The sequence below is a fragment of the Cylas formicarius genome, unplaced genomic scaffold (genome assembly GCF_029955315.1).
Source record: "Cylas formicarius isolate icCylForm1 unplaced genomic scaffold, icCylForm1.1 PGA_scaffold_2__14_contigs__length_35257938, whole genome shotgun sequence".
NCBI lineage: Eukaryota > Metazoa > Arthropoda > Insecta > Coleoptera > Brentidae > Cylas > Cylas formicarius.
The window spans coordinates 10,407,600-10,435,262 of NW_026844319.1; the positions used below are offsets into that span (position 1 = coordinate 10,407,600).

At 34.1% G+C, this 27,663-nt stretch overlaps 1 protein-coding gene across 3 annotated transcripts in view; it reads left to right on the forward strand.

Annotated features, from left to right (window-relative positions):
• Positions 1-27,663, forward strand: part of LOC132698809 (tyrosine-protein phosphatase Lar) — a 1,212,853-nt gene that overhangs the window by 144,930 nt on the left and 1,040,260 nt on the right. For all 3 annotated transcript variants that reach the window (XM_060665109.1, XM_060665108.1, XM_060665111.1), the window contains one exon: positions 26,446-26,493. The gene's annotated coding sequence lies outside the window, so the exon portion shown is untranslated. The remainder of the gene's footprint in view (positions 1-26,445; positions 26,494-27,663) is intronic.

The following is a 27,663-nucleotide window of genomic DNA, read 5'->3' on the forward strand; positions in this document are numbered from 1 at the left end:
GTTGTTTATTAAAAACAAAAGAGATTCTCATTTCTTACAAGACCCAGTTTTATGAATTTTAATGACACTGAGTGACATACTCTCAACTCAAGATATACTCAACTCTTTTTCGACAGCCATTTTCTAACGGGGGATTCTCTCAACAATTTTAATGATATTAGTAATTCCCACCAGTCTGAAAATATAAACATTAAGAAGTTGTCCAAATATGAGGTGGAAAATGCTTTTAAAGTAATTAGAACTAAATTCACAATTCACAGAATTAATTCCAGCATTCCTTATACTCGACTGTCGTTTAAAATTTCTGTAGGCTGTAGATCGCAAATCACTAAGTACAGTGTTATTTCCGTTGTCTGTAATTTTTGTAAAATTTTTGGAATATCTCCTACAGGACGAAATATTTCATGTCGTTAAGAACCAAATAGTCCCTCAAAAACATGGATTTTTTAAAGAAAGATCCACCAATTTAATGATTATGTCTCAGTTTATTTTAGTGGCTATTGATGAAGGTTCTCAAATAGTCACATACTGATTTTTCAAAACCCGTTGATCACCTTGATCACCAAATTCTTCGTGCTTTTGTATTTTCTGAATCGCTTGTTAATTTGTTTTCTCCATACTTGTCTAACCGCACTCAGTATGTCTATTTATATGGTCACACTTAAGCGTTACTCACAGCGCAATATTGGGGCCACTATTATTCAACATTTTCGTTAATGGCATTGGTAAAAACCTTGAACCACTTTTACCACCATGAGTGCAGCTGTGAAATATGACAAACACTTTTTGTGACTTGGGAGTAATATTCGAGTAGACATTATACTTTGTTCCTCATGTTAATAAGGCACTGGCAGAAATCTCAAAGAGCTATGGATTGATCGTACGTTGCACTAGCGACTTTGAAAATGCAGAAGGGTTAAAAAAATTATTTAACTCACACGTCAAGTCTAAGTTGGAGTATGCATAAGTAGTTTGGTCCCCTGGGTGCAATTATGATATTAATAGTCCGAAAAAAAATACAGCGTAACTTTTTAAAGTATGTATGGTATAAGTTGGACGGAGCATATCCCCCGCAAGGCTTTTCCTACACATTGTTAGTATTAAATAGAATTCGTTATGTCTCTCTTAGTGATCGTCTAGTTTGAATTTTGTAAGGTGAAAATGTTATTGCACCATTAACTATTATTATTAATTCCATGCTCTCTTGCTTTTTTATATATCATCATTCCTTGCAATGCTTCTATGACTATTTAATAATTTGAACTACAACCTGCCTGTTAGTTTAGATAGACCTCTTTAAATAAATAAATAAATATTCCTCCATCATCCTCCTATTCATATATTTGAAGTCTTCTTTGTCGTTTGCATTAAATATTTGGCAGTGTGCCAAATGTAATGTATGCACTCTTTGAGATTGGAATGCCCAAATCTCCACAGTTACGCGCTATTGAAATAGTGCCCGGTGTAAGTAAAGCTTAAACAGCGTCGGTGATAGACAATAACTCTGTTTAAAACCCTTTGTTATACCATATGATAGAGCTTAGCCAAATTTCATTCTTGCTTTGACACCTGACTACAATTCTTTTATAGCTTCAATGGTCATAGTGTTGTTTTTTAATTGTGATAGTGTCAATCGCTTTCGTGAGGCCAACAAAAATTGGATGTGTTTGTTAGTTATTCGTTGCCATCTTTTTCTTAATTATTTGGGTTAAAGGTCATATGTTGTCAATGCATGAGCGACCATCCCTAGAACAGCCTTTCAAAGGGCCCATTTTCTTTTTCAACCATGTTCTTCAGTATCTTGCCATATAACTTGCTGAATGTGCTATTTACTGATATGCATCTGTATGTATATGCATGTATCTTCTTTTCCCTTTTTTTGGATAGCGTTAATCCATCTAGTTTTCCATATATAAAGTGGGGAGATCCATATTTAAGAAGGTCAGCAGAGCCATTGCGACTTCAATAAATATTCCTTCGACTCGGCATAGTTTGGGATAGTGTGTGCTATACATTCATTGAGTTCTTTCTCGTAATGCTCTCTCTCTTTGCGCGTTAATATCGTTACGGATGTTATTACATTTATTCCTAGTTTGCATTTGTGTAAATGTTCCAAGTTCCTATATTCACAAGTATTCGCCTCTGTTTGTTTGTGATTTTTTGTTTTCAAAACTATCATTCCAGATACTACTTTTGCATTGTTTTCTTTCTCTCTTCGTTCACCTAGAGCTTTCTTGGCTGCAGCTATAACAGCTATATATATGATCAGTTGCGGGTGGTATTTAAATTGAGTGGCTGGTCTAGGCGTTTTTGATACTTGTTGTTTGGCTTGCTTAGTGGAATATATTTCAAATTTTTTCTTTAATTTTTTTTAACGACCTACTTTTGTATAATGGTAGTTAGTAAATCGAAATCAATATAATGTATGAGTAATACCGATTACAAAGTTGTGAGGGACTTACTGATGCCGCTATGGTAACGATTTTAGTCCAACTATGGTGTCGAGAAAACCAGTACATGCTGTTGTTTTGGCGGTCAATGTGCGATTAAATAAAAATAAATAAGAAATAAGTTTAAATCAAAACCGAACACAGGCATTTAATACAATCTTCTTGTAATGGGTGTTTTTTTTGATATATAGAACTTTCAGTTGGCATTACTGTTCAAGATGGCGACCGATTTAACAGCTGTCAAGTGATTTATTCTCAGTTTGATTTGGAAATTGATTATGAATAGACTCACGCCTGAACAACGCTTGCAAATGGGCCCAAAACGAGATTGCCGTTGTTTCCGATTTTCATAAGCGAATTTTCTTTAGCGATGAAGCGCACTTCTGGTTGAATGGCTACGTCAACAAACAAAACTGCCGCATTTGGAGCGAAGCTAATCCTCAAGTGTATGTCAAAACACCGTTACATCCAGAAAAACTGACTGTTTGGTGCGCTTTATGGGCTGGTGGAATTATTGGTCCGTACTTCTTCAAAAACGATGATGGCCAGAACGTTACAGTCAAAGGTGATCGATATAGAGCTATGATTACTAACTCTTTCATTCCTGAATTGAATAACCATGATATCCAGGAGATGTGGTTTCAACAAGACGGCGCAACATGTCACACAGCTCGTGCCACAATCGATTTATTGAAAGACACGTTTGGTGACCGCCTAATTTCACGTTTTGGACTTGTGAATTGGCCTCCAAGATCTTGTGATTTAACACCGCTAGACTACTTTCTGTGGGGCTATGTAAAGTCATTGGTCTATGCGGATAAGCCACAAACGCTTTGGAAAACAACATTCGCCGTGCTATTGCTAATATACGGCCACAAATGTTGGAAAATGTCATCGAAAATTGGACGTCCAGATTGGACTACATCCGCGCCAGCCATGGCGGTCATATGCCAGAAATCATATATAAAATATAATGCCACAAGATTATCTTTCGGATAAATAAAATTCATGTCAATCGAATAATCCATCGTTTGTTTTATTGCAACTTAAAGTTCTATATGTCGAAAAAAAACACCCCTTAGTAGTCCTTTGTGCTGCAATTTATTATTTTAATTCTATACTTTTTGTGAATTAAGATTGATACACCTTCTGTAACTCTTTGTTCTTTGTTTACTCCACCATATACAGTTGAATTTTCTCGATGCTCGTGCCTTTTTTTTAGTTTCTATTAGCATCGCTATACAACCAATGTTCAAAATATTGAAAATCCTGAATGGCGTTCGGTCTTGTTTCAGCGAATCTTACCAAGTCTCGTTTCGCGCGGGATCTCGATGGAGCAAACGTTTGAATGTCAAACAGTAAAGGAGTAATACTTGTTTCGATTGAATGGCTTGATTTTTATATCGAAATAGGAAAACTTTGTAATTTGAGAGTCGATACTAGATAGTTATATATTTTAGATACAGGACGTACATCGTGTGCTTAATCCGCAATATAGGTAATTTTATTGTTTTTTATTATTTTATTATTATTTTATTATTAACACGTTTAAATCAATATTTTTTATTAACCCGTGAATATCTTTTTAAATATTTTATCGCCCCCTATTCATTACAGCCACCAACTTGGTGGTTGCATAGTGCATAGTTCAGTTAGCTCATGATCAAAAAATCAAAAAGCTAAAAATATTTTAGTAAGGTCCTTGTTTAAAAGATGAAGAGATGCTTTTGTCAATGTTGTCATTCATAAAATATAGATTGATTTGGTAAATGTCAACAAGATGGTAGCTGTAATAAATAAGGCGCCATAACGACGAAAAAATATTGTAAAAGATACTCAGGGGTTAAAAATATTCTTTTGAATACTGGTTGCATTGCGATGTATCCTGTGCGGATTTAGCAACCGATGTACGTCCTGTATCTTTACAACAACCAACATTTTGCTAATCCGTTTTCGGATTACATCTATCTAGTATCGACTATCAAATTACAAAGTCTCCCCAATCAACCAATATAAAAATCACGCCATTCAAGCGAAACAGGTACTTGCCCTTTTCTATTTGACATTCAAACGTTCCATCGAGATCTCGCGCTAAACGAGACTTCCCGAGACTTGCCGAAACGAGACCAAACGCAGTTTGGGATTTTCGATGCTTTGAAGATTCGACACTTTATGGTGTTCCCGAACAAGCAACATGGCAGTTGACAGTTCGTGAGTTCGGCAGGTTCAGTTTGAATGTGGCATTTTTTGGAAGGTGTTTTGTGAAAATATGCTCAACTGTTTAGTGTGTCAAACTTATAAACATGGACGTAAGGTCGTTTTATAAAAAGTGTCACCGCGGTTGTCAACAAAACCACCCCCAACGGAAAATATTTTGAAGTGTAAATAAAATGTAATAAAATATTCGCTAAACTTTTCCGAGTTCCTGCGGTGGCTTGAAAATGGAAAAGCGGCATAATTAAATTTAAAATAAATCCGTCGGAATATGTAGTTTCCGATTTCGCGTAATTCAAATCCGGAGCATCCGCCTACGCTCTTGCCGCGTAAGCTCCGTATTATTTTTTTCAGATAAATTTCGAAACAGTTTCGTTCTAATTGACAAGCCAAACGTCCCTAAGTACGGTTCGAGAGGGCAGCGTTTCATATGTTTCTCGGCTAGCGTTTTAAAGCCTAATGTACAGTTTTCGTATTAAAAAGTATGTGCAGTTAACGCCAAGTTAATCTTTACAAAATCAGCTCGTAAACTCTTCTACGCTTCCGGGTTTATTTTTCTGTGTTCCTCGCTGAGGTTAATCCGAGTAACTAGTTTTGGAGATTTCAGAAAATTTGTTTCCGCATTTTTATCCTCCTGTTTACCGTTTCGGCTTCCTAACCATTTGAAACGATTAGGCAGTAGAGAGAACCAACGGGGTAAACGGTATTTGAGTGACGAGCGGAGCGAGTGCATAATAAACGAGTGACTTAGAATGTTTGCCAAACGTTTTGCATACGGCTGTCAGTTTTTGGGTATATTTTTAAAAAAGAACACGAATACATTCACTGACGCGACCGCCAGAATTGACAAACGTCAAAATTCAAGTCGTGCCCTAAAATATTCGAGAACATCCAATTGCTCCCAAACCCGTGCGGTAATATTCCGGAAATGTCCTAAGTGGCTCGGATCCGTGGGACAGAAGGGAACACCGCAAAGTATCGAAAATCCCGAACGGTATTCGCTCCCCTGTCGGAAAGTCTCGGTGAGTCTCGTGCAGTGTAATGTACTACTCATTTCTACAAATATTTTTAATACTCATAATTTCTTTACCTTGTCGCAAGTCTATTGCATATAGAATGGAGTAGAAAAATAGTGTATTATTCAACCGCATTTGAGTCACAAGTTTATTAGGCACGAGCAGAGCGAGTGCATAATAAAGGAGTAACTTAAAAGGTTGCATATCCCGTATTGCATACTATATTTTTTTTACGACCTTTAGGTTTTGGGTATATTTTTTCAAAACAACAGGAACACTTTCACTGATATGACAGTCAGAATTGATAAACATTAAAATTCAAGCCGTGCGGTAAAATCTTCGGAAACATCCGATTGCTTTTAAACCAGTGCGGTAATTTGCCGGAGATATCCGAAGGGGCTCGGATCCATGGGACAAAAAACTCAAGTGGCAAGTGACGCTTCCCGCACGCTCGATCGGAGTATAATTAGGGATTTTACAGAAGGAGGTAGAAAAAATATATTGAAATTTCAAATGGAAATTGATTTATTAACGACATGCTACCGGACCGGAAATATTCATTATTGAATGTCACAATACAAACCTAACATACAAAACTAAGAAAAAAAAAGGACTAAATTCTACGACATGATTACCGTTAACTGTTGTTTAAAATGTCCAAAACTTTGATGCAAAATATCAAAATATGCGTGATCACTGTCTATACTGTTCTAAGATGTAAAGTGTATCCGAAATTCGTTGTCATTGCGAGATATCTCGGTTATGAGTTCATGGGTCATGGGCTACTTTCATGTGAAACCAAAGATTTCGTCAACAGAATTTTCCCATTCTAAAGCGTTTCTGAGCTACAGGGTGATTTTTGTTATTGCGGCACCCCTTGTACCCCCGTCGATTAGTGAGTTCAACAGACACCTGTTGTAATAAGTAAGTGTAGATCAGACTCAAACCCTCAACATCCTTTTTTGGCATTGGTTAACAAAGCACATCTCCAAAAGCCCCATCGTGAATGAGTTTTGTTCAACATCCAATATAATCGGATTCGCCATTGGCCAGTATGGTTGATATGTGCCATCTAATATCTTATCTTATACCGAAGGAAGGGTAAATATTGGAAGATCTTTCTGAAAAAATAATGATATTTATGGTGTGCCATTTAACAAAATCGAGATTTTTCAATTTACAGAAAAATTAAAAGATTAAAGGTGGCGTATTTATTTTTTGTAAAGTTTACCTTGCGTACGGCATCCCGGGTGTAAGGTGAGTTTCCTAATGGCATTTAAACTACGTCTCGTGTTTCGCTTGTGGTTACGCAGAGTTCGGAACACGGACAGTTTGCAACAATCTTGTGGAGTGCAATGAATTTCATCCCTGTTTCTGCAAGCCTGCGAACAAATTTTGCATTTGATGCACATGTTCGTACTCAAGCATTGTGTTCGTAAGCTTTGCTATGTGAATACTTAAAATCTATTTCTAAATCAATGTTGCGGAAAGAGAGAAAGAAGAAATGATATCGTCATACTTCACCAGAAAATTGTATTTTGTCACGACATTCTTAGAAAGACAGCGATGACGATGACAATTCATTTTTACAGTCAATTAAATATAAAGGTTTTACTTAAAAGTGGCTGACAATCTGCTGTAGGAGACGATCTAATACTTGATTTGCTGTTATTAGTAAATGAAAATCCGTACTTCTTTAATATTTAGCTCATAATATCGATGTAAATAGCTAAGGAGTCAAGAAAATCCAAAATGCATTTTTATCTGCTTTGTACAAAACATGCATTTTTTTAAAATAAAATAGAATTTATTGTCAGAATGTTGGTAAATTCATGTAGCCTGCATGGGGCGCAATTAATTAAATCCTTTTATATTTTTATTAAATTGTATTTGGTTTGAATTTTGATATTCGCTAGGGATCAAGTTGCAAAACACATTCCAGACAGATAAGGATATTTTTTAACAAATAAGTGAATAAATTTACTACTTTGGAGTTGACTTTTTTACGTGTATTGTGACTCTAGACCAGTGGCTCTCAACCTTTTTGGGATCACGGAACACCTTTAAGTGGTCTCGATTTTGGCGGAACACAATTATCATAAAATTTGTAAATCTAATGTAAATCACACAAAATAATTGGAAGATTAATATTTAATTGAAATAAAGATATATATTACATGGTAACTTATTTTAATGAGAAATTTGCGCTTGACGACCTTTACAAATTTCCTCAAGGTTGGGTCTTATGTAAGAGAGCGCTACTCTCATTTCTTTTTCTAAATTGGTAAGTCTTTCTCTTTTTTTGCTTTTAATATTTGTTAGAGTTGAAAATCCAAGTTCGCACAGATAGGACGTCGAAAAGAGCAACAAGATATTCAACGCTCGTTTTGCAATAAATGGATGTTCATTCTCGATGGAAATCCAAAACCTTTCCACTCCTTCTTCTTTGAATTTTAGTTGTAACGTTCGATCCGTTGATATATTAATAAACTCATCTGCTTCCTGAATAGAAAAATCTTGGTTCATTATATCAAATTCACCAAATGGATTTCGCGCCCAATCAAAGTCTTCAATATTAAGAGATGGAAAGTAATGAGTTATTTTGTCTTGCAATATTGACAAATGCTCTGCCACATTTGAAATCATTTCGTTAATGTTAACAATATTTTCCGTTGCTAATAACGGAAACATATCAAATTTGCGATTTTGAGCAATACGATTTTTCCAAAGCAAAAGCTTTTTCTGGAAAGCTAGCAATTTGTCTGTGGATGTCAGAATATTTTCATTTATTCCTTGAAGAGATGTATTGACTGAATTTAAGTAGCTGAAGATATCGGCTAAATATGCTAGCTTAGTACACCATGCATCATTTTCCAAATATTTTACGTATACATCATTACCCTCTTGTCTAAAAAAAACTAGCAATTCCTGTTTCAACTCATGAACTCGGGTTAGCACTTTTCCTCTTGAGAGCCACCTCACTTCAGAGTGCAAAAGCAAACATTCATATTTGGATTCCATGGTGTTACAAAGTTGTTTGAACATACGGGTTTTTAATGGTCTCGATTTAATATAATTCACCATATGTACGACTTGTTCCAAAACAGACTTTAAGTTTGCTGGTAGACTCTTCGAAATCAAAGATTCCCTGTGCAGAAAGCAGTGAGTAGAGACTATATTTGAATTTATTGCTTTAACTCGACTACAAAATCCCTTAATACTGCCACGCATGGCTGGAGCTCCATCAGTACAGATTCCTGCGCAATTTTCCCAGGATAATTTCCATTCTTCCAAATAAGATGATACTGAATTAAATATGTCTTCTCCAGTTGCGTGACCAATAAGTTCCTTGCAGAATAAAAACTGATTTATTATTTCAGTGTCGTCAACAAAGCGAATAAATCCGATTAATTGGGCTTTGCCACTTATGTCAGTGGATTCGTCAATTTGCAGCGCAAAATTTTTTGTACTTAATTTCGCCGTCACTGCGTTCTCTATAAAACCTGACATATCTATAATTCTTCTTTTTATCGTATCGACCGAAACGGGAATTTTTAGGACGTCTCGCTGCGCTTCATTGCCAAACATAATCTTAACAATTTCTAAACATGCGGGCAAAATTAGCGATTCTGCGATATCATGCGGCTTTTGCTTCAATGCAATTAGTTCTGCCACTTTATAAGAAGCGATTTGCGCTTTATCCGAAATTGTAACGCTCTTTCGAAAGCATGTTGCTTGCACTTCTTGATTTTTCAGCAATCTTTCGAAATAATCTTTACCTTTCGAAGTTAGACAAGAATGTTTTGTTGAAAGGTGTCGCTGTAACTTAGCTGGGACCATTGCACTGTTAGCCAATTTTTCACCACATACAATAAATCTCGGAATAGGAACATCTTGACTACCGCTCCATGTAAAACCAAACTTCAGATATTCTTCCGAATAATGCCGAACTGATTCGGATATCTTTTTACGTTTATTTTCGGCATTTTTGTTGCCTTGCATATCTCCTTCAATTGAAGAAGACCTGCTTGTACTCGCCCCAACATTAACCTCACTTTCAGTCTTTCTTTTCAAAAATTTGTCCATATTTCAGATTTAAAAGTCTTGTATAAATGCTAAAATAAGCAACTAAAAAAGATAAGAATACTGTTAAAACTACACAACTTGCATTTCATCTTACCAATTTCCAACAATATAAAATATATATATACAATAAAAAACACACTCACGAAAACTCGATATTTATATTAAATTATGGCTGAACCGCAGATCGAAATTGCGCTTTTGTTATTTACGTACGAAGAAAGAGAAACAGCACGAAATCAACACTACGTAGCGCTCCCTGCGTTATCGAGTACACTAGAAATTTAGTGGTATTCCCCGGAGTAACTCCAAACGACGTAACTGCGTCGTTCGATAATTACACTGTTAATATTATTGACTGTTCCGCGAAAATTTAGAATAATATTGAATATTTTTGCTAAATTTCAAATAATTAACAAAACTATGTAGTATTTATTTTATAGTAATAAAAAAATTTACTGTTTCTTATTACATTATATTCAAAATTTTCGCGGAACACCTGGGACAGCTTCGCGGAACACCAGTGTTCCGCGGAACGGCGGTTGAGAACCACTGCTCTAGACTTTACAATTTATTTTAAATTTTGAATTGTGACTTTGGGTGTAGATAAGGAGTTAGAGAGAGGAGCGTTTTTGACCTTAATTTTCTTTGCATGATTGCACTGGTGATAATAAATATATAATAATAAATATTCGATCAACGTATAGCTTTACAAGATCTTCAATAAAACTATTGTTTTGAGTTGTATTAATGTGCTTATTATATGTCTTAACTTTGGCAGTATAAAAAAAAATACAGTCTTTAGAGACTTATTTATTCAGATCGAAAGATATGGTGAAGGAATTCTTTTATTTATGTGATTCGGATTTCATCTAGTCCGGTGGATGTTTTACTTCTTAAAGAAAGTACTATCTTTTTTATTTCAACCTCATGCTACGGCAAAAAATATTTCAAATAGTTCTGCTATCTGCTTCACATGACTGACATACCCGTCATTCTTCAAGATAAAATATATTTTCGTAAAGGTTCGTTCTCGACCCTGTTTCCTTTGTCAGCATTGTTTATTTTTTGTGTAAAATATTTTTTTCTTTCTGTCGAAATTTTTGATAACATATTGTAATAGTTTTTTGTAATTTTGGTGTACATTTATATTTTATGTAAATTTTGGTTGAAAGTTTAGTTCTCTTAGTTCATTTAATTGTTGTGTAAGTTCATCAAATAAAATTGCTTTATTAGGTTTAATCAGTAGTTTTTTGTTGTTTTAGTGGATAGAAAGTTTCAAAAGACCATTTCATGTGGTTCGAAAAATTTGAAAAACATGTCCTCAATATTTTTACACGAGGTTAGATTAATACTGCTTATTACATTGCACAGTGTACTAACGATTTGTTTTGTCATACTAGGTGGATTGAGCTCCGGTTCCTATAAAAAATGTATCGTGGATCAGCACACGCATTGATTAGAGTTGATGAGAGATTCTATTTATTTGCATCTAAGCAATTGAGAAAACAACAACAATTCAAGTGTAACCAAATTTGTTCAAGAAACATTAACCAACATTCATGCCCAACAGTGTTTCGATGGAAAAATTGATTTTATCGGATGCTGTACCCTGTATGGTCAAGGAATGTTATTTGTTTGACTCACGGTATCAGTAGGGTAGCACAATATATAAGAGAACAGTTTCCATTTGAAAATGATTTAACTATTCAAGTAAAAAAAGTATTTCTCAAAGCACCTTCACGTTTTCAATTTTATGAAGAAAAGTGCCTAAATACTTAATCAACACCACAACCTGTAATAACTCGCTGGGAACTCTAAACAACTCATCTGTTGCCGCTCTATTAAACGCAAAAACTCTTTTTCCTAACCCAACAGTAAAAGAAAATTTAATATTTACAAAAACAAATTACCTTTTTTTACTTCTAGCACTTACTAAATTGGAGGCTACCTCTCTTTCTTTGCCAGATATAGTGGATCTAATAAATCAATTTGAGGACGATTGTAAAAAAGTTCCAGGTACCCTTGGGGTTGCGGTTATAACAGGAATTATGTCAGTAATAAACAAAATCCTAAAACAGTTTTTTTAGGCAATTACACACACTCAATTCAATTCCAACGTATTTTTACAGATAAACAGATATACATTTTATTTTGGGAAAATTACAAAAACACTTAGTCATCAATTGTTTTAATAACTGCAAAGAGTAGTTTGTTAATTAATGTATTGTATATTGCACAAGTTGCTATTGTCTGAATCTATGGTACTGCTGAATTATTAATTGTATTATATATTTTTTATAATCACAATTAATATTTTGTCACTCTAAGATTTTTATGTTTTAGATTTCATGTTTTCCAATGTAAGTATCTATAAATGAAAAACTTTTGTTACTGTTTTTTTGGTTTCATTTATACTTATTTAAATAGAGTATTAGTAGAGTAGGGAACGAGTTAAATCATAAAAATGTAGTTCTGGTTTTAGTGAAAATAACATAAATCTCCATAATTTTTCATATAATAAAAATGCAGTTCTGCATTTTTTGTTCATTTCCAAAAAGTTTTGGTCCTGCTAGAGCATATAGAGCTGATAAATTTAGTCCACATATATATGCAGATGAGACAGTTCATACTAGGCAACGGCCGAGAAGGGCTTCAAAATTGTATTATCGTGATTACAAGAGAAGGAGATGCATTTGCTCTGAGGATAAATGCAGATACAACGTGAACACTCTGTATCTATAACAATCGAACATAGCAAGTTGATAAATCCAAATTCTTCAGGATCTTGGATAACAAGGGATTTGGATTCAGAATAGCATTATGCTGCCGCATAGAAAATGCAAGGAGTGCATGTGAATAAAATATCCACTACAATCGTTAAATATCAGATACATTTTTTGTGAGAGCATAAGTTTACTCCATTCTTCTGGATAAATCCTGGATATTGGGGGTCCGCTCGATGAGACATTTTTTGCAATTGCGATTTTTTGAAGTGTGGGTAACGCGTTAAGTGCTTAGAATATCGTGGACGGGGCATATTAGCAAAGAAACTGTCCAAAGACCACTGAATATAGGTCGGAAAATTATTGAATTACCAAAAGAAGGAAAACAAGTTGCCTAGAAAATATTTTCGATTTCCCAAGGCTCATAGTGAAAGGCAAAATTGAAGGTGAAAGAGGACGGGCAGAAGGCAACGCAACGACTAGAGTCTCTACTAAGCAGTTCTGCAGGATAGAGAACAATTTGCCCGAGATGGAATAACCTTCAATATGAAGACGACACCTTGCAACAACAGAAAATAACATTGTCTAAAACTGCAAAGGGTTACATCGATAAACTATAATAAACATTTAGTTTAGGAATATCTCTTCGTATACCAAAATGATATTCGGGTAAAAAGTTGGCAATGCTGCATCAAAATAAGCTTCAGGCAAGATTCTCTACGAATCATACCTGTGAAAATTCGGATTGAGCTTTTTCAAATAAAGAACATTCTCTTTGATTCTGCAAGATTTAAATGAATTTTAAAATTGAACCAAAACAAGCAAAATACTGTTTGAACAATGCGGCAACTAATTACACTGCTCATCACATAAAACAAATAGGAGTATGCTGTAATAAATTTTATTTATTTTAACTATTATTTACAAATCTTATATTGTTATATAAATTAAACTTCATCCTGTTAGCCTGTTCTGAGCGTAACTGAAACTGGATTGCGTTATACTACTATCTACTGAACAGTGAAATCGACTTCTCAACTCCTCACCCCTCAAATATATATAAGCAGGTATATAGTAGAATGCAAGCCAGTTTAAGTTTAACTCTGGAGAAGCCGACAACATGATTGGCGAAACTTCAGCAAGTTTAATTTATAAATTTCTTTAGCTAATAATAAGAAAATTTAGAAGAGGGTCACTTTGACAAAACTGCAAGTATCTTTATTACGATTCGGGTCAAATTCCTTTTGATCTTTCCAGTCTTTCTAAAGAAATATTAAATATATAATAATAATAAAAAAAAAATATGTGCCTTTGGAATTAATTCAAACAATAATTACTTAAGGTAATCGATTACCACGCCACAAGTTCGTCCGTTACCTTGTCAAACGGATTAATATACTGCTTTTGTTTGGCATAGGTATTTGGGTTACATCAATTTCGGTTTGCGATGCGCGTTCCTTACAAGAATAATTAGAAAACAATGGTGTTATTTAAAGTCTTTGTCGATACGCAGTCTAAGTTTTGTAAAAAGCCTTAACAATTATCTTCATAATTAACGCCAAAATCTAAATATTGTCGACACTTGACACCTTATCTCGAAACCTACGGGAGTTACTATACAAATAAATACAAAAGTTTTTTCTATTAAAATTACTTTTATTTTTTTATTTTCACTTTTTTAGGTACAGGGTGAAACAAAAATTTTTTGAAATAGAACAACCTACATTTTATTGCATTTTTGGATAGTCTTCTTCAGAATTCGAGTTATGCTTATCGGGCTGCTTATTAACTTTTTAAACTTTTTTCCATCTATTATTTTCACGAAAATAATGCTTGTCTTTAGGCACTGATCAAATTGAAAATATTTTCTTAAAATACGCGATGTTGCCACGTTTCGCAAAATGATGCCTTTCTCAATTTTCTTAAACGAGTCACCCTGTATATTACTTTCAATGATATAACATAGTACGGGTCTCTGACTTACCGTTTTAGCTTAATTGGCAGACAAAATTAAAAACTTAACATTTAAATTATTAAGATATGAAACTGGGAATTATCTCCTTATCCACTTATCAACTTTTAGAGCATTGTTAGTTTTGATTAAACAGTGGCGTATATTGTTTTTTCACATTCATTTTCGATAAAGTGTCCGCTGTCTTAATAATTTTAATTTAATTTTTAAATAATTTAATAAGATTGATAATAAAAATTTCAAGCTTCAGGGTATTAAATATAATGACAAATAAAATTATTTTATTTTGTTGGTTATGTTGTTGTTGTTGGAACAGAGCTTCTGTTCTGCCTGCCGCCTGAGAAAAAAGGACTGTTTAAAAAGAAAACAACAGTTTTTAAATAAAATTATATATATAAAATGTAGGACGGTTAGTCCCCCTCCTGCACCCCGCTGGATATGGCTGATGGTTGACGCGTAGGACTGGACAAAGCTTCTTAATAGAGGCAAAATGGAATAATCGTCATAACTGAAAGTCTTACTTAGAGAGAAAAAACCGCAAAGTGGATATATTTTTCTTACATTGCCGCTCAGTACTACATCTTTCTGGGAATGCCTTCTTCATCATATTTCTTGGCGAGGAGATAATGCGGGCAAACTATTGGCTCAGAATAATGCTGATCTAGGAAGGTGTTCAGGTTGAAATTTAAAGAGAGCACCAAAGAAGAGAAATATCAATCCGACATGACACATATCGCAGCCTATGGCAGCACTGAAGGTATTAAAAACACCTCAGTGCTACAATATCAATAGAAACCGCCAGGGGACCTATCGATGTCGGAGAACCGTAATTAGGTAACGCTGATATGGACTCCTTTGCATTGTGAACTGGAGAGTCACGAGAAAGCTAGCCTCCTAGTAAGAAACAGCGGACGTTAGCTGTATCGCGTAAATCGGAAGGAACGCAATGAAAGCCCGGATGGCAGAAAGTAATTGATTCGTTGGTCAGGAAGAAACTCAAGACAGAGGCTCCAATAAGGATCAATAGAGCGAATTGAAATTCAGGATTGTAAAGATTGCACAATTTAAAACTATTTCAAAGTAAAAAAGATACATCTTTTTAAATGTAAAACTTTTGTAATAATGCCTAGCTAAACCTAATAGTTTTGAAAATATTTTAATTTTTCTAAAAAAATACGACAGCGCTATTAAGCATGCATAAAGATACATTTAACGGAATTGAATTTAACGAATGCTAAAGTACGTTCGAAATTAACAAGTATACTTCGATTATTTTAAACTGAAATATCTTAAAACTTTTTTAAGTATTTCATATACCTATTTTAAATACCTTGCGATTTATTTTAACTTATCCGATATTTACCCTTCTTTCTGTCTACCAGTATCGCTATAAGATTGGTTGACAATGACAAAATGACATTGTGAGTTTTTTACTTGAGAAATGAGTAAAATTCATAAAATTTATTGTGGTGTAGATTAAAAAAAAACTAAGTATGGTTTTTCCTAAAGCTGAATTAATTTATATACGGGATGGTTCAGAAAAAAATACTTTGTGGCAGACTTTATAAGTTGAAGTACCTTAATAGACGTATGCTTACTAGACAATCTCTTCAATGCTTAATGGAAAGGTTTGATGCTAGTGGTAGTATTGAGCATCAAAAACGGAAAGTGGTGAAGGGAAATGCTACCACTGAGGAAAGAGGATTAGAAATTTTACCCCAGGTCAGTAAAAGTCCAGTACCTCATGATTCTGACCAAATCATAAACTTCGGCACCAAGAGGGACCTTCGGAAGCAATAGGGACCTATCTAAAATAATGTTTTCCATTGAAACTACTTTTCGCACTAATGGTGCTGTTAATCGTCATAAGATGCATTATTATTCAATAGCTAATCCATCCTGGATACGGGAAGTGCAAAACCAAAACCATTGGTCACTTACTGTGTGGTATGGAACAAAACACTTCAAAGTTATTGAACCATATTCTTTTTGCGAACCACTTAACCGAGGGATATTTAACCTTTTGGCAGAATAATTTACCTCAACTTCTTCAAGAAGTTGGTAACATTGAGATAAAACAAATATGGTTTCAGCAAGTTGTAGCTCCTTCGCCTTACCATCGAGAAGATAGAGAATTTTTAATAAAACATTACCCACAGAAATGGATCGATAGAGTTGGATACATTGGATGGCACTGTTCATCGTATGACTACATAGCACTAGATTTCTTTTTGTGGGGATATTTTAATGAACGTAAGGAACGTCCAAGAAAATATTTGCAAACGATTGACACGTGTATGATAAGTCATTTTATTTTCACTAAAATTGCCAATAACTGCCTGTTGCTTTATCTACTGCTTCATCAAAGTTCTTTGTCCTGTCCATTTTTTAATTTTAATACGGTTCTGTTGACTAATAGTTTTGTTATAGGTTTGTTATATTTTGTTTATAGTTTTATCTTAGACAAAAAGTGGGGTAAATATTGGAAAAGTTAAAATAAATTGCAACGTAGTAAAAATAAGTGTATGACTAATTTAATAAAGTTGTAGGCTTTTGTAAGATCTTTCAGAACAAATAATAATACAGGTGTGTCATTTAAGAAAATTTAGATTTTTAAATTTAAAATGATGCAATTATGTTCCTTCCTTTTAAATATCCTGAAGCATCTAATTGAAATTCTGTTGAATGTCTTTTGCGCAATATTAAAGTAACCGTAATATTAAATATGACGGATCTACCTTTAAAAATAATGGCGCTATCGTAATTTTTTTGCTAAATATAGGGAAATGAGTAGCAATAGATCATAAGAACGCAGCGCTTTCGACCGCACACCATAATCCTAGTTTTATAAAATGTTGCTTACATTAATCTATATTTTGATTGGCTAGTCCCCATTTTTCAAAATATTATTACGAGGTTGATTGTAAGATAATGTAAAGTGCAGTGTGTATTATTTTGTTATTAGTTTTAAATCGATTACGGCAGCTTCAAATGATTAATTTTAAATTTCTTTCCGGTTAGATCATTGATTTTATTGTCGTTTATTGTTTTTCGTTTGTAATAAGCATATATTGAAGGCAATTGTCTTAAATTTTTGATCGTGTGCAGTTCCTACATTTGTAAAAGTTACATGTCAGCCACATTGCTCTGTTAAAGTATAACTTGTGTGATTCCGGCGAAATTCACGTTGAAATTTGTGGAGTATTTCCATAAATCTAGGTATAACGGCACTAAAATAAACTGTACCATATAAGAGGCAAAGGAACCTAATTAACGTAGTAAATGAATCACACTTACAAAGTTACAGCGTCAACATAAGCAGGAAGGAATATTAAGGCCCTTACTATTTTTCTTCTATATGTAAACGACTTACCTGATTTTATACAACTGTGGAAATTTTATGTACTTGGATGATACTTAGAAATTTGTCTCCTCGATAATGTTTCTCTTGTTATTTCATAATATATTAGTTTTACTAGTTTAAAAAGATGTAGTGGTTTGCGAATTAGACTTGAATATAATACCGACCACAAAATTTCTTTCCTCCCATATTAATGCTATTGATTGAATAATCTTTTTACAACATTTGCATTTCTTGACAGTCACTGTGGGTTTTTATTACGCCTTATTATTCTCTATTATTTACAAAAATATTGCAAACTGGGGACATGAAGTAGAAGTTGGTAGAGCGTTTATACAGCAAAAAAAGGGTACATTGGGCAATTTTGAAAATGTTCAACACCATTAAATGCTTATTTAAAATTCTTTTGAACAGACATCATAATATATATTACAATGAATACACCGATAGTCATCCATCGTTATTATACCCGTTTTATAAAATATCGCTAAGCTATGTAGTAGTTCATTGAAAAAAAACAAAAATCTCTCAAGAGTCTTCTGTCTTCCAATGCTTAATACGCAACAATTGTGAAAGCATCCTGACTTTTGCAACGTACTTATGTCCTTTCAATATTCGAAATCTTTTTGCCATTGCAAATGCGTTTGTTCTTATGTGGGGGCTAAGTAACAGTTTCGTTCGTAAGTTGCATTCATAATTAAAGCATCAATCATGCATTTCAATGACCCAATCAGCAAAGAGACGAACTTTATAAGCCTTAAGACCCAAGTCAAATATTTAATATTTTCAATCCGTTGTTGCCTTCCATTGTTATTACTGGCGTAGTTTCTACTTGTCAAATGTCAAAAAACTACAGCTTCAAAAGTGACATCTACCGAAATAGCGGGCGATTCAAAATTACATCTCTTACTGGAAAATCCTAAATAATATCAAATCGTCAGTATGGATCTAGGAAGAAAAGATCGAATGAGGCATTTGGTACCATCTCTGTATACGTTATATTATGTTATGGGTTTTAAGGATGTATTTATAATCTAATATAAAACTACCTCGATAACAGAACTTAGTACGGCGATGTAAATTGGGCGACGTGTAGTATACCATAGGGTACTCTACTTGAGGCGCGATTATTCTCTATTTATATAAATGATTTAATGACAATAAATTGCTGTCGATATTTTGCTGACCGTACTGCAATAGTCTATAAGGCATAGAGAGCGATTTCATGATGTTTGTGTTCTTGTTTGGGTGCAATCAGTTAAGAAGTTAAGAAGATAATTCACTTGATATAGTAATACCACCACTTGTGATTAATTTAGACGAAGGATCATTTTCTGGTAGTAGTAATACAAATTTTGGCTGTGATGAAGATTTCATCGTAAATAAAAATTAACGGTTGAATTATATATTCACTACTGGCAAATTATATTTTAATACGGTATGATACGTACTTTTTATTTGCCAATTTTTTGGTATTGGTTAAACATAAATTGTACTTAAATCGTACGGAGTATATTACCTTATGATGGTTGCAAGGATAGCGAACTCTGTGAATTTTTATATATCCACTTGATATGTCCACTTATAAGTTATTCTACCTCATAGTGTAATTTATTATAATATGACAAAACATCCATTGTATGGGATGGAGTAAAAAATGGAGAGTACTGAAAAAAAAAATCAGGTTTTTCCGTTTAGAAAATTATATCTTACATTAAAAAGTTGTTTCGAGGTTTCTACAAACTGTTACACGCATTGGCAACTTGAACTGAGTCAAATTGGTCAAATAAATAGAGGAATAACCATCTGAGTCTTATCACGATAACAGATTTTCGCATTAAATTTAATTTACCATTACAACTTATTAGATTTATTAACATTTAAGATCACAGGAAATATAAAACTGATAACTAAGACTACTGCAAATAGACTAAAATTAACGAGTGTTTTTTTTTTTCATTGTAGACATGTGGCAGGAAGAACATGTAAAATATATGACCGTCCGGATTGTGTGGCAAACCTAATCTTTCTCTTATACTCTTCAAACGATTTGATTTTGGTCCATTCTAATTGATCTATGTTAATTAGGGATGACCATTTGAAGCCATTTCTTCTTTTGACTTTATGGTACTTGCAAATATATATTTTAATTTTACCCTAGGCGATTGGTATTATTTGTTGAATTTAAAATATCGCTGTACCCAAAAGTCGAGCTTTTTTGGAACAAAGCCGTATTTGATACTTTTTCCACCGCCCGCGATATTAAATGCAAACTGGCCGACACGAATTCGGTTTTATTTTATAACAATTAAAAACTCTGACCGGTTTTTTAAATTAAATTCCGTAGTTTTCGGTTGATTTCCACACGAAAGTCGTTTTATAAATCGCCAACACGCTCTCTATTTTTAACTGAATTGCAGTTCGGTCTCGGAAAAAATAATGAAAATGGCGAAAGACGCCGTTTGTAAAATTCAAATTAACGCCTGCAAATATTAGCCTGAAAATTGCCATTTCCGGCATTTCGTGAATATACGAGCCAGCGCAGAAAATTGTTTCGACTCTGTAAAATGCACGTTTCACGCCCGAAAATAATAAGAGAAGCAAGAGGCAGAGAGAACTCAGCAGTCGGATTTTCTCAACGACTTGCTTAGTTTTGGTTATAGAATAAGCGTTCATACAAAAAATATACTCGACTCAACTTTTTAATATATGCATAGGAAACTGTATATTTCCTCTGCAGTGGGAGAGAGCAGAGGTTGCCAAGACCCTCTTCGACCGATGCGCCAGTGCTTTCTGAAATGTTTGAAAAACTGATTTACAGGAAAATTGTTGTTTACTTATAACAACCTTTTACCTGAATTGCTGTCAGGATTTCGCAAAGCGTACGGCTTTGCTCACAATTTTGGATGACATTGTCTCAATCCAAATTTATTGAACATTTGTCAGCGGCCATGTTTGTTGTTGACTCCCGCAGGGACATTGGTTAAAAACGAAATTTTAGATCTCACGCATGCGCATGTGCAATGGATCCTTTCCTTTCTTTCATAGTTGTTTCATAAGTTCCAGGTAGAGCTTCTATATCTCTAGAAGCTGTATGCATTATAGTAATGACACCCTCAATTATGCTATGTTCTGTGCTAAGATAAAATATTATGGATTTAAATTTAGGACGATAAAACTGATTCCGAACTATCTAGATGACAGATATCAGCTAGTTTCGATTGGTAATATTGGATCGAATGGGTTACAAGTTGACAGGAGTCGCTATCAAGACCTCTATCTTCATTTCTACAACAGTTATGTCTAGTTGCTTTGGTGAGTTGAACGGTATGCTGCAGTGGAAGAGGCAAGGAAACTAAATGAGTGGAATCGGTCTTTAAATACTTTGTTACTCAAAACTGAATCCGAATGTGCCTGTGTTAATAAACTATGGGCTAGCTAAGTATTGAGCCACCCAAACCATGAAAAAAACAGTTAAAGAACATCAAAAATATTTACATATTCTTTTATAATAAATTTAGTTTCGTACACAGGTTTCTAAAGTTTTCTGGCCACATGTACACGACATTCCGAACTTTAAGTTTGAAAAAACTTTTTGTCAAGCACTGGTTCTGAGTCATCAAAAGTGGACCCTGCTTGGATGTTTTGACTAAATATAAATTACAAAAGTACAGAACTCCTGCATTCGATTTATTTATAGCCCTAGGAGAAGAGGTCCGGTAAATCTTCATGGGTAAAAATTATACACATCCACACAAGAAATAAATCTTTTGGAAAAGATTATGAATAACAAAATTATTGGACTTTATTTCTTTGATTAAAATCTTTCTGGGAGCCTGATATTTCTTCAAAATGACTTAATTGGTACTCTCGGCATGATATGCAAGATATACAGATTGCTCCGCCCCAGTTTTCTCGACAAATGCGTGAATATTTAAATACGGACAGTGGGTTAGTCGAAGGGGATGAATACAATGGCCTGCAAGATCTCCACTGAATTTTTTCCTCTGTGGATTTTTTATATCAAAATTGTATAAGTAAAAACCACAAAATTCGTGATTATTTAAAATTTTTAATTATATACGAAATAAGGAAATTTAATGAACATATCCTGAGTAATGTTTTGGAAAATAAAAAAAATTGACATTCCGCGTGTCTATAAATTTTCTCTTAATTTTACTGACTGTGGATCATGTAATGGGTCTTTCTGTATGTTTTGCGTCAAACAACTTACAAGCTTCTTCTTGAGTTCTTGTGTCGTGTTAATATCCAATAAATATTAAAATTTCAATTCTCTGAGTTTCATTTAGGTGGTATATTCACTTTCTTTAGTAACTGAAACGTAATTGTCACAACTAAAAAACTTTACTGGTACTAGCTACTTATCTGTTCATTTCAAAATTAAAGTTCTGTGTTTCTTTAAACGGAATCTTCCATTTTATACTTAAAGATTGTCAAATTATTTTTCCTACTAAAGCATAAAAACACAGCACTTGAAAATATTAAATTTCAATATATTTCTGTTAGATCAATCCAGAATTCTATTCTAATTTTTTTGAACGATTAAACAATCACTCTCGTCCTTGAGTAGACCATACAATTTTAAGTCTTTTTCTGGAAAATTAACGAGGATAAACGCTAGCAGCCCCAGATGAGAGCTCTAAGGAATCCATCATAACTCCCCCCAGAGAGAGAGAGAGAGAGAGAGAGAGAGAGAGAGAGAGAGAGAGGGGGGAGGGAGAGAGGGGGGAGAGGGAGAGAGAGGGATGGAGGGAGGGAAAGAGGGAGGGAGGGAGGGAGGGAGAGAGAGAGAGGGAGAGAGAGAGAGGGAGATAGAGAGAGGGGGAGAGAGAGAGAGGGAGATAGAGAGAGGGGGAGAGAGAGAGAGAGGGAGAGGGAGACAGAGATGGAGGGGGAAGAGAAGGAGAGAGGGAGAGGGAGACAGAGATGGAGGGGGAAGAGGAGAGAGAGAGAGGTTGGAAGGAGAGAGATAGCGGGAGAGAGAGAGGGGGGGGGAGAGGGAGAGAGAGAGAGATAACCACAGCATACCTAATCGGAACTTCATAAGCGCAGAATATAAACGGTCGAACACTCTCTAGTCAGTCCTTGCAACATAACATTTTTAAATCTAACATTACTTATAAAGTATATTAGAAAACACACAAGCGATCCCCACACGACAGCAGCAATAGCATAATAATCAGTCAAACTATCTTGAACAAATCGATACCCTCAAAAAAAAAAAGGTCAGTAATTTTTTTTCTATTCCCCTCTGTAAAATACTCTATCGAAATTTCAGGTCAAATTTGGGATACATGCCCAAGTGTTAAGAAAGATCGATAACCAGGTTCGAAGATGATACGAATAACCGTTATAGATTAAACAACTTTAACATAATTAGTTTCCGATGGAAGTTAAGGTTGTCAAACGACGGGTCTCATTTTTAAAAACACTTTTTTCTTGTTTTATAAACAGAGCTTTACATTAAGCCGTTACAAGGAGAATTGAAATACAAAGTATATTGTAGATGTATTTATAACGTTCTTATGCCAACCTCGCGTCGCAGATACTGGGAATGCTGAAGCTAACATTTCTTGTAGTCATCAGCATTTTCTATCACATAATACAAAACACGATATCCGGTCCACCGTTCTTAAAATACGTTAGTTGACTGAACTGCTGACGTTGTGTCACAAAGAATACAAGAATTTCTTGATAAAATATTTTCAAAAATTAACTCAATAGAGTCCAAAATTGGTATATTGGAAAAGGAAAACGAATTTTTAAAGTCCAAGGTGGATGATTTAGAACAAATCAATAAATTAAAATAACTAAGAATTTATGGATTTCCTGAAAGTAAGAGCAATAGTGCTCAGCTTCTTGGTCAAGTTGCTCAAAAGATAGCAGAATAGTTATTGTTGAAGAACTGACAAAAACCAAGCATGAACTCCTTCTCTTAGCTAAGGAAAAGTTGGGAACAGGAAAGGAATGGACATTTACTTTCAAAGTTTATTCAAATATCAAGGAAAAAAAGGTTTAGATCAGAGCCACAGCCGTTATCACGGAGTACATGCTAATGAAGGATATTAAAATCGCTTAACTTAATATCACTTGTACTACATTTATACTGTGTTTTCAGATCAGACAGACGTCTGGGTGCCATTCTTCTAGGGAAAGTGTTCTAAAAAAGATTACATTGTCGGGGTGATATACAGGCTTCCGCAGGGTAATATTCGTGTATCTTTGTATTATTTTGAGAAACGTCTAGCTGATTTTCATCCTTTTCAATTTATTTTGCGTTGTCCACACGAATTTAAACATGGATACATCTACCATTATACAAATTTATTCCACGACTACATTGAGTCTTTAAAATTACAGAAAATAGTTCGAGGAAGCCACTAGAGTAACTAACTATACTTGCAGATTAGTAGACTTCATATTACCACCGAGTGATGTAGTCCATTTTAATACAGGTGTGAAGGATGTTGGTTAGTCTATATTGTCATCTAAAAAACATTAAGATTAGTGATGACGAGATTGGAAAGGGAAGAAACATAAAAAATATCGACAGGGACCTGTTAAACAATCTTTTGGCTATCACTTATTTCGCGGATATCATCTATATAAAACATATAAATGACAAAGTCGGAACATTAAACAATCACATAAAAAATAACTTTGATGCCCTGGCTCCAGCTGTAGAAATAAAATCGAAAAATATAAAACCCCCCTGATTAACACACCATAAAAAATATAATACCCCTAAAATATAAAGCCTATAAAAATATCAAATCCAGCCTAACGACTAAAATTGGAATTAATTTAAACAAATTAAATAAACATAGCCATCCGCCAAGAAAGGTAACGATATCCTCAGCACAGTGTCAAAGATTCATTGACAACTCGAAGCTCTTTTGGAATACACTTAAAAATCTTAATATATATTACAAAAAACAGTCAAATAAAATACCGGGCGAATTAAACAAATCCATAGCTTTAAATAAACACAGGAATAACTCGATGGGGCCAGACGTCTTAAACTTTTTCAAAAACAATACGATGCTACAAGTAAATTCCCAATTTCAATTTTACACAATCTCCGAGGACACATAAGGAAGTTCATTTTTGAAAAATGATTTTATTATGCGTTAAACCATTTCTTACCAACATTATTAACTCTTGTTTCTTAGAAAATACCTTTCCAAATTAATGGAAAATTGTGTAAGAAAAAAACACGTTGAAAGTTTTAATGATCTAATAACATTTTCGAAAGTAATAGAAAAAATTATAAATTTTCAAAAGAGGGAACATATTGACCGATTTTGCATTTTACCAACGTGCCAATCTGGATTGAGTCCAGGATTCAGCTGTACCACTACTTAAGTATAACTGACGATATCATTAATGCAAGGCTAAAGGTAAAACCACAGCGTTAATTTCATGACTTCAGCAAAGCATTTGATCACCTAATTCGATTAAATTTCGAAAAATTTTTGTTATTCGGAACAAATAATGATAGATTGTGTTAAAACAGTAAAACCAAATTTTAGGCGAATTTTAAGTTCAGATTTAATTCTCAAGTCAATGTATCCAAATGGCACATACCAATCTTGTAGGTATTTTACCCCATCGACACCGTTTGTCTAGGAGTGACAAGATTCAGACTAACGGATTCACTTGTTTTTAGTCATTTTAATTTTGCGGATGTTATATATGCTCCTTGCGTCCTTAGTATAGACAGCCACAGAATACAGCGCATCCAGAAAGCATGCCGTAGAGAACCTGTCTCTCATAAATTAAAGGAAACGAACCGGAGAAGCGCAGAACTTTGGACCGTGCTGTGTTGTTTCCTAAAATTACTATTAGAAATCGGCTATAGTATCTAACAAATTAAATTAGATATCGGACAGATGTGCACACTCTTAATTTAAGATTTCTACATATCCCCTCCACAACATAGCACAGTCTACTATGAAAGATGTTTCATTTGTAATATTTATATTTTGTTTACAAATATTTCGAACAACTTGAAAACATTAGCTCAGGGCTCATTTAAATATCAATATATAGAGTTTCTTTTAAGTTATTAATATATGAGTGACTTTTTTTTGTTACTTTATATACAATTTTTGTTTAAGTGGATATCGTTCTAGTGACTCTTTTTTTGGCTTTTTTCCGTCCTTTTCGTACAGTGTGCTTATTGTAGAGGAGTTAGAACTTTAGTGTAATGGGCATTGTCAAGATTCATAGACATTATATATAGTGTACGTTATTGGATATAGATGCTAAATAAACTATTTTTATTATTATTAATATTATTATTTTCTTTAACTGATCTCAATATTTTTTAAGGGCAAAATGGACATAGTAAATTTAGTTCAGTTTAGTGTGTAGTGATTGCAAGTGTACTATCGATAACGCTTAAAATTATCCAAAATAAAAACAAACTACTGAAGTATACATGTTTTAAATATACAGTGGTGCGCTCCAATAGGGGTACATTTTTGCATTGCTTTGCCAGTTCTGCACCCGCTTAAGCGTTTAAATTTAACAACATGATCTCGCAACGACCGGGACTTGACTAACTGCGCGACCATTAAAGAAACGTTCTTTGTTTCAGGCCAAACGCAATAATGAAACAGCCAGTGTAAATTTGCACTACAAATCGGTGAGTATTACACTTAATTGGGTAAATTTATTTTCTCGACCACGCGCGATGCAGCTGTACACGTTCGGCTTAAAGCGCGACCACGTTAAGAAATTTATTTTGCCATTACCTCGGAATTTATGGAAATTTAATGCTCCGTTTTGTGCGGTTTCGTCCTATTTTTGCAGCTAAAAAAGAAAATATGAAAATATAATCTAAAAATGTTTCAATAATTAAAAATAATGCAAGCGTAAAACGCATACAAATGAACAATTCTTGATAACTAATGCCTCAAACATAGTTGAGGAATCCGATTACTAAAAATCGGCTTAGTAAGAAAAGTCACATACATTTGCACATCATCTTGAGTTATCTAAACTCAACGGCAGATCAAGAGAGATATCCAACTTGCCTAACTTTTATATAATATAGTTGACATTTATCTGCTGGTGTTCGATTTTCAAACAAAGGTCATAGTTGATCTGTGTGTCAGTGGTGCTGAATTTTTTTTTTAGTTTTGGTAGTCGTTATAGATCTTTTTATGAGTTCAAAACCAAATGCGTGCAAATATTGCTTCATAAAATTTGACAAGAAAAATATTTTATTTCAAATTTTTATTAGTATTGTTAAGAGTTACCGTTAAAACGCAAATCTTCCTCCTGCGTTGGCTGTTGATTAGTCAAACTTGCTGACGTTTCGCCAGTCATCCTGTTGGCTTCTTCAGGGCTTAACTGAAACTGTCTCGGATGACTGAGTCTCGGATTTTTCTTTGGTAGAAGAATTGATTAAATGCAAGAATTTTAGTTTTGGCGAATAGAATTTAATATCCGGTTGATGAGTTTATTTGTCGTAGTCTCAGTTAAGCTGGGAAGAAGCTTAAAGATTTGTAAATAGTATTACAGTAGCCCATAGTTTAAAAAACTTTATTAAAAGTTATTCTCCATCAAATTGAATTTTGACATTCAGGAGCATTCTGCAAATAAAAAACCGGTTTCTTTCATTTTCTATTTTTTTTTATTATTTCACATAAGAGGTTAGCATTTCTTAATTAGTAAGGCTTTGTTCCTCCTTTAGCCGGAATAACCGCCTCATTCCATGAACTCTGGTTTGCACGGCTCTGGTTTTGATAATTTTCTTTCCAAATGGTTCGCCAAAAAAATTCAAAAATCCCTGCTTTACATTCATACCATG